Raw genomic sequence first — 6,000 nt, forward strand, 5'->3', positions numbered from 1 at the left:
CTCCCCATTTCAATCCCTACTGACTTGTGCTCGAGAGGCATTCATGGGCAATAATTTTAAGGGAGTGCTAGCAATATAGATGAAAGTTTCAGCAGTAGATAAGTTGAAATATGAAGAAACTGGTAATGTTACAGAGGTTGTTGTCATCAGTTAAGCTGGAAAATGGATGCTAAACTAAGCTTGAAATCAAATAAACTGATACAATCATCAATAGTTTCGCTTAGTCTGAGACAATGGGGCTGGGCTGGGGCTGATGGTATTATGATAGTGCTTCATATTCAATGTTTTTGTGGACTTAGTTTGAAAAGGTCAATGAAAAGACACATTATAATTTATTTTAGAAACAAGCACATGGTTCCTTAAACAGACTTCAAGGAAAGCACCTGACTATGTTGTGAATGACTTTTATCGCTGTTCTCCTTGAACAACTTTTGCAGGTTGGAGTTTGTGCTGAGATTTTTCAGTTGAGGAAAGCCTGTCCTCCAGCATTTTGGCTATGAGGTCAGAGGTAAACCTGATCATTTGGAAGAGGACTGTAAAACTTCTCAATATTATATTTCCTGAGCAAGCTGTATATGCCAAGACTCCAGAGACAACCATGCGTGATTAGCAACTTGAGCATACTTGTGAGCACACCACATTGACAGACTTTGGAACATTTCAACGTCTTATTCTTTTTGCATTCAAGAACCCCAGGCCAGAGTTTTTTTTTCAAATGAAACTCTATAGAGCTGAATGTTGTTTTCCCGTTTTCATGGTGTGTGTGTTTTGGGTTATTTAGAGGGGTAATCATTTATATTTTCATGTTTCAAATTGTGTTTTAACCTACAGCTACACTTTCATTGAATGGCTTTTATCTTATGATAAATCAATAATTTCGGGTTTACTAAATAAACCTGGTTGATCTTTCATTCAAAGTATAATTATAAAGAAAACATAAGATTGGTCATATCAGGACTTAGGTATAATGTATATAATTTATGTTGGAAATCATATAGTAGTGGGACCAAAGTGACATTGTGCTCCTTCCATAAAAAGTGGGGGATTGCAGTGGGATATCTCAATCAGACATGTTTAATTGGAAATGAAGTAATAATGGAAAAGGATGAAAGAAGACCAGATTTTTGACAATAATTATATCAAAATGGCTTTGGCAGCTTCTAAGACTTTTCTTGATACATTAGGGACATTCAAGCGACTCTTGGATAGGCACCTGGATGATAGTAAAATATAGGGTATGCAGGGTAGTTTGATCTTAGAGTAGGATAATAGAATAGGTCGGCATAACATCGTGGGCCGAAGGGCCTGTACTGTGCTGTACTGTTCTATGTTCTATGGAGGCAGAAGGTTTATCCATGAATGATTTGCAAAAAAAAAGAGCAAGTTTAGGTTATTAGAAATGGCAGACAAGTTGAAATTCAAAGCAAAAGTGAAAGTCACCATAGGTTGTTCTCTCATTAGAAAGAGAGATGACTGGTGGTAACTTTAATCTGAGGGTCACTATGCATTAGGTGAGACACAAGGTTGAGAGGTGGGTTGTTCATGGTGACTTCTGTTGGGAATCCGATCCATACTGTTCATGTCCGTCTGCAAGGCAAACCAGCCATCCAGTTAACTGAGCAGCTATGAAAGCAGACATAATTGAGATAATAGCACAGCATTTGAAGTTAGAAGGCAAAGCAAACCAAAGCTATTTTGGTTGAATTGGTAAGAATTCATTTGCAGAAAAGCTAACATTGCCTGGAAAGACAAATTGAAATTAAAAAAAGGCAGAAATTGCTAGAAAAACTCATCAGGTCAGGCCGCAACAGTAGAGAGAGAAAGAGAATTTATGTTTCGAGTCCAGTGTCCCTTCATCATAATTAGAAAGGTGGTATTTATGCTAATGACAGAATGAGGGGAGAGGGGTGTGAATGAAGTACATGCAGTCGATGCTCAGGAAGAGAAAGGGGAGATGGGGAGAGAGAGAGATTTTAAAAAGGCAAACGGCGATTGCTGATGATAAGCTGAGAGGGAGGTAATAGTGAGTAGTATGCTAATAAGTGTAAATAGTTGAAAATGAGTTGGTTGTACTGTGAGCGGTCCATACAAAACAAGACTGAGAAGTGTGGGAGGAGAGTAACAAACATGGCGGGAAGTGTTCATGTTCTGAAATTGTTAAACTCACTGCTGAGTCCTGAAGGCTGTAAGGTACCGAGATGGAAGGTGAGGTATTGTCCCTTCAGTTTGCATTGAGGCTTGCTGGTGCATTGCAGTAGTCTGTGAAAGAACCATTGGCGTGAGAACAGTGGTTTTTTGAAGTGACAGGCAACTTGAAGCTTGAGGACATTTTTATGGACAGTGTAGATCTTCAGCAAAGCAAATACCAGTCTGCATTTTGTCTCATCAAATGTAGAGGAGACCACATTGTGAGAAGTGATTACAGTAGACTAGATTGAATGAAGTGCAGGGAAGTCACTGCTGCCTCACCTGGAAGATGTTTCTGAGCTTTAGATAGGGAGGAGGTAAATTAGCAAGTGTTGCACGTTCTGCAATTGCGTGCGAAGGTGCCATGGGGGTGAGGGGAGATGTTGGGTTTGGAAGCTGAAATCCTGTCAGAAAGCAGAACAGAACTTCTTCACAGTTGGCATACCTGAAAGAGATGTGGCAGTAAATTAAACAAAATAAAACAAAGAAATGTAGATGCTGAGGATCGGAAACAAAAACATGTTTGGCAGTATCAAAAACATGGTTAACATTTCAAGTCCAGTGATCCTTTGTCAGAACTGGAAGATTTATGCTGAAGATGAACTTGGGGGCAGTGGGAAATGAATTGTTCTCCTTACCTAAGAAAAAATTTACTTGCCATAGTGGCAAATGTTGAAGGGCTGATGAAGTGTGAGATTTGGACCAATAAGTGATGATGAGGCTGGTGGTTTTCTGATGCTGACTTGCATGGATGAAATGCCAATAAGGATGGTGACCATGGAATATATAGAGGCATCATTGTGGAGAAACAGTTGGACAATGGCTACTAGGTAACAGCTTAGGTTACAGGTATTTCTGTAGATAGAACACACTCCTGCTACTGAGCATTGGTGGTGGAGGGAGTGAATGCAGTGCAAATGAAGCAAGCTGCTTTGTCCTGGATGGCGTCAACCTTCTTGAGTGTTGTTGGAGCTGCATCCATCCAGGCAAATGGGAGTATTCCATCACACTCCTGACTTGTGCCTTGTAGTTGATGCAAAGGCTTTGGGGAGTTAGCAGGCGAATTACTTGCCGCAGTATTCCTAGCCATTGTGTTTATGTGGTGAGTCCAGTTGAATTTCTGATTAATAATAACTCTCAGGATGATGTTAGTGGGGGATTCAGTGATGGTAACATCATTGAATGTCAAGGGGCGGTGGTTAGATTGTCTCTTATTGGTGATGGTCATAGCCTGGCATTTATGTGGTGTATATGTTACTTGCCACTTGTCAACCCAAGCCTGCATATTGTCCGTATCTTATTGCATTTGGACATGGATTGCTCCAGTGTTGGAGGAGCCATGAATGTACAATGTTCAGAATCAATCATTGGTGAACAACCCCACTTCTGACCATATGATGCAGGGAAGGTCATTGATGAACCATCCGAAGATGGTTGGGCTTAGGATACTACCCTGAGAAACTCTGGGATGTAGGTGTAATGAGATGTAAATAAATCACCAATCAATGGTGAGACTCTGAAGTCACAATTTAAGGCATGAGGGAAAAATCATGAAGTTTTTCTCAATGTTGAAATTCTTTCATTTTTAATTTCCTGTTTTTTCAATTTTTCTCACTATTGCTCTTGTCATACCAGGAAGGAGAAAATTCCACCCACTTACAAGTTCCTTTCACCCCCAGAGCTGATGAAATACTGACCAAGCTGTATGATGCCATTGAAGTTAAAAATTGGCCCAGCGCCTGTTTTTAAAAAAAAATTCCAACCAACCTGTTCAGAGATGTTATCACACACCTCTGGAGAAGCTTAAACTTGAACCCAGACCTCCTCGTTCAGTGGTAGAGGCACTACAACTAAAAAACCCTTACCAGCAACTTTCTATAGGTCAGTGAATCATGTGGTAATTAGTGTTCTTAATTGTGTAATTTACCTTGACGATGTGTTGCTATACAGTGACATTTGGAAGGACTACTTGGAACAACTAGAAGTTTTGTTTAGGAATTTACTGTCTGTTGATTTGGTGATAAACCTGCTGGGAGTGAATTTCAGCAGGTGGAAGAAAACTACTGAGGGCATGTTGTAAGATCATAAGAAACAGGAACAGAGAGGAGCAAAATTTAGCCTTTTGAGCCTGCTTTGCCATTCAGTAAGATGATGGCAGATCAAACACTCCTCACATCCACTTTTTCCTGCCTTTCCTCATAACCTTTCATTTCCCTACTGATCAGGAATTTATTTATCTCAGCCTTACAGGGCAAGGACAATTGCTTCCAAGAACTGCAGAAATAAACACAATAGTGGTGTTCTCTGCCCCAAAACTAAAGTGGAAATCATGAAGTTTTTGGAGATGTGTGGCTTCCACCCCTAGTTTGTACCAAATCTCAGCACTACAAGCTGTTCCACTAATGGACTCACTCCAAACAAAAATCAAAATAAGGTTATCAGAAAAGTGCTAGGAGTGTTTTGACAAGCTGAAAACAATTTGATCAATTAACCAGTGTTAGCTGCTTCAAATTTCACTAAGCCCTTTAAGGTAGCAATCAAGTTTTTAAAAGAAATGAAGATATCAATCAATACTAGTGACTTGGGAGTAGGTGCAATTCTATTTACATGAAGATGAATTAGCATAGAGAAGCCAGTGGGATACTTTTACAAATAGTCAAAGTGACATTTAAAAAATATACTCTGAAGTTGGAAAAGAAATCCTGAGAGTTCTACTGCCTTCTAAACATTTTGAACCATATGTCTATCATGGCAACAGAGAAATAATAACCATATCCCCTTAACCTTTGCGAAAAAAAATTGGAAACCAAAATGTCAAATGTTTTGAATGAGTTTACAATTACAGCCATTCTTTTAAAGATTATTCACAACTGCTGGAATAAATTATATAATTGCCCATTCTTGCCTAGAATGTAACATTGTGAATTATCTAAGTACCAAAGAAGGTATCAGAAATAATTATAGATTAAAGGTAGAAAGAGCATGTAAGCATGGGTGTGTAAATATCTGTTATTAAAATGCTTTTATTTTTGCTCACAATTTTTGAGACCCATATGAAAAATGGCATTTCATTTATGTCAACATGGAGACATTATGCAGCTGCTTCGTATTTATTATTTTTGTGGGCTGGACTTTTAAGGATTGTAGAGCTGTCTGAATCAGAAAATTTGAAACTACTTTTTTAACAATGCTTTCATTGGAAAGTACATGGTTCCATGTAATTGTTGGTCTTTGTTTCGCCAAGTCTCCAGAAATAGCTGTTTGCTTTGAGCAGGCCTGGACAGGTCACAGACGACGTTCCCGATGGTGGGGGAGTCCAAAACTAGGAGCCATAGTTTAAGCATAGGGGGTAAATCTCTTAAGACTGAGATTAGGAGAAATTTCTTCACCCAGAATGTATAAGCCTGTGGAATTCACGACACAGAAAGTGGTTGAGATGGAAACATTGTGTTGTCAAGGAGGTAAATATAGCATGTGTGGCTAAAGGGATCAAGAGATATGGAGGAGTGCAGGATTAGGGTACTGAGCTCACTAAACAGCTATGATTATAATGGTAAAGCAGAATAAATGGGTTGAATGTCATACTTCTGTTTTCTATCTTCAATGCTTCAATATTCTGATGTCTATATTGTGACTTGACCACACATGTAAGGACACCAGGCTGACAGACTTCAGAACATAATACACTTTATCCTTCTTGCCTTCAAGAATAACTATCCTTGGCCAGAAAGTTTTTTTTAATTTTAAAGTGAATCTCTGCAGAAAGTTTAATTCTGATACATTGTGGTAAAAGAGAAAGTATAGCCAATTTCT

The sequence above is a fragment of the Rhincodon typus genome, chromosome 3 (genome assembly GCF_021869965.1).
Source record: "Rhincodon typus isolate 14 chromosome 3, sRhiTyp1.1, whole genome shotgun sequence".
In the NCBI taxonomy this organism is placed as follows: domain Eukaryota; kingdom Metazoa; phylum Chordata; class Chondrichthyes; order Orectolobiformes; family Rhincodontidae; genus Rhincodon; species Rhincodon typus.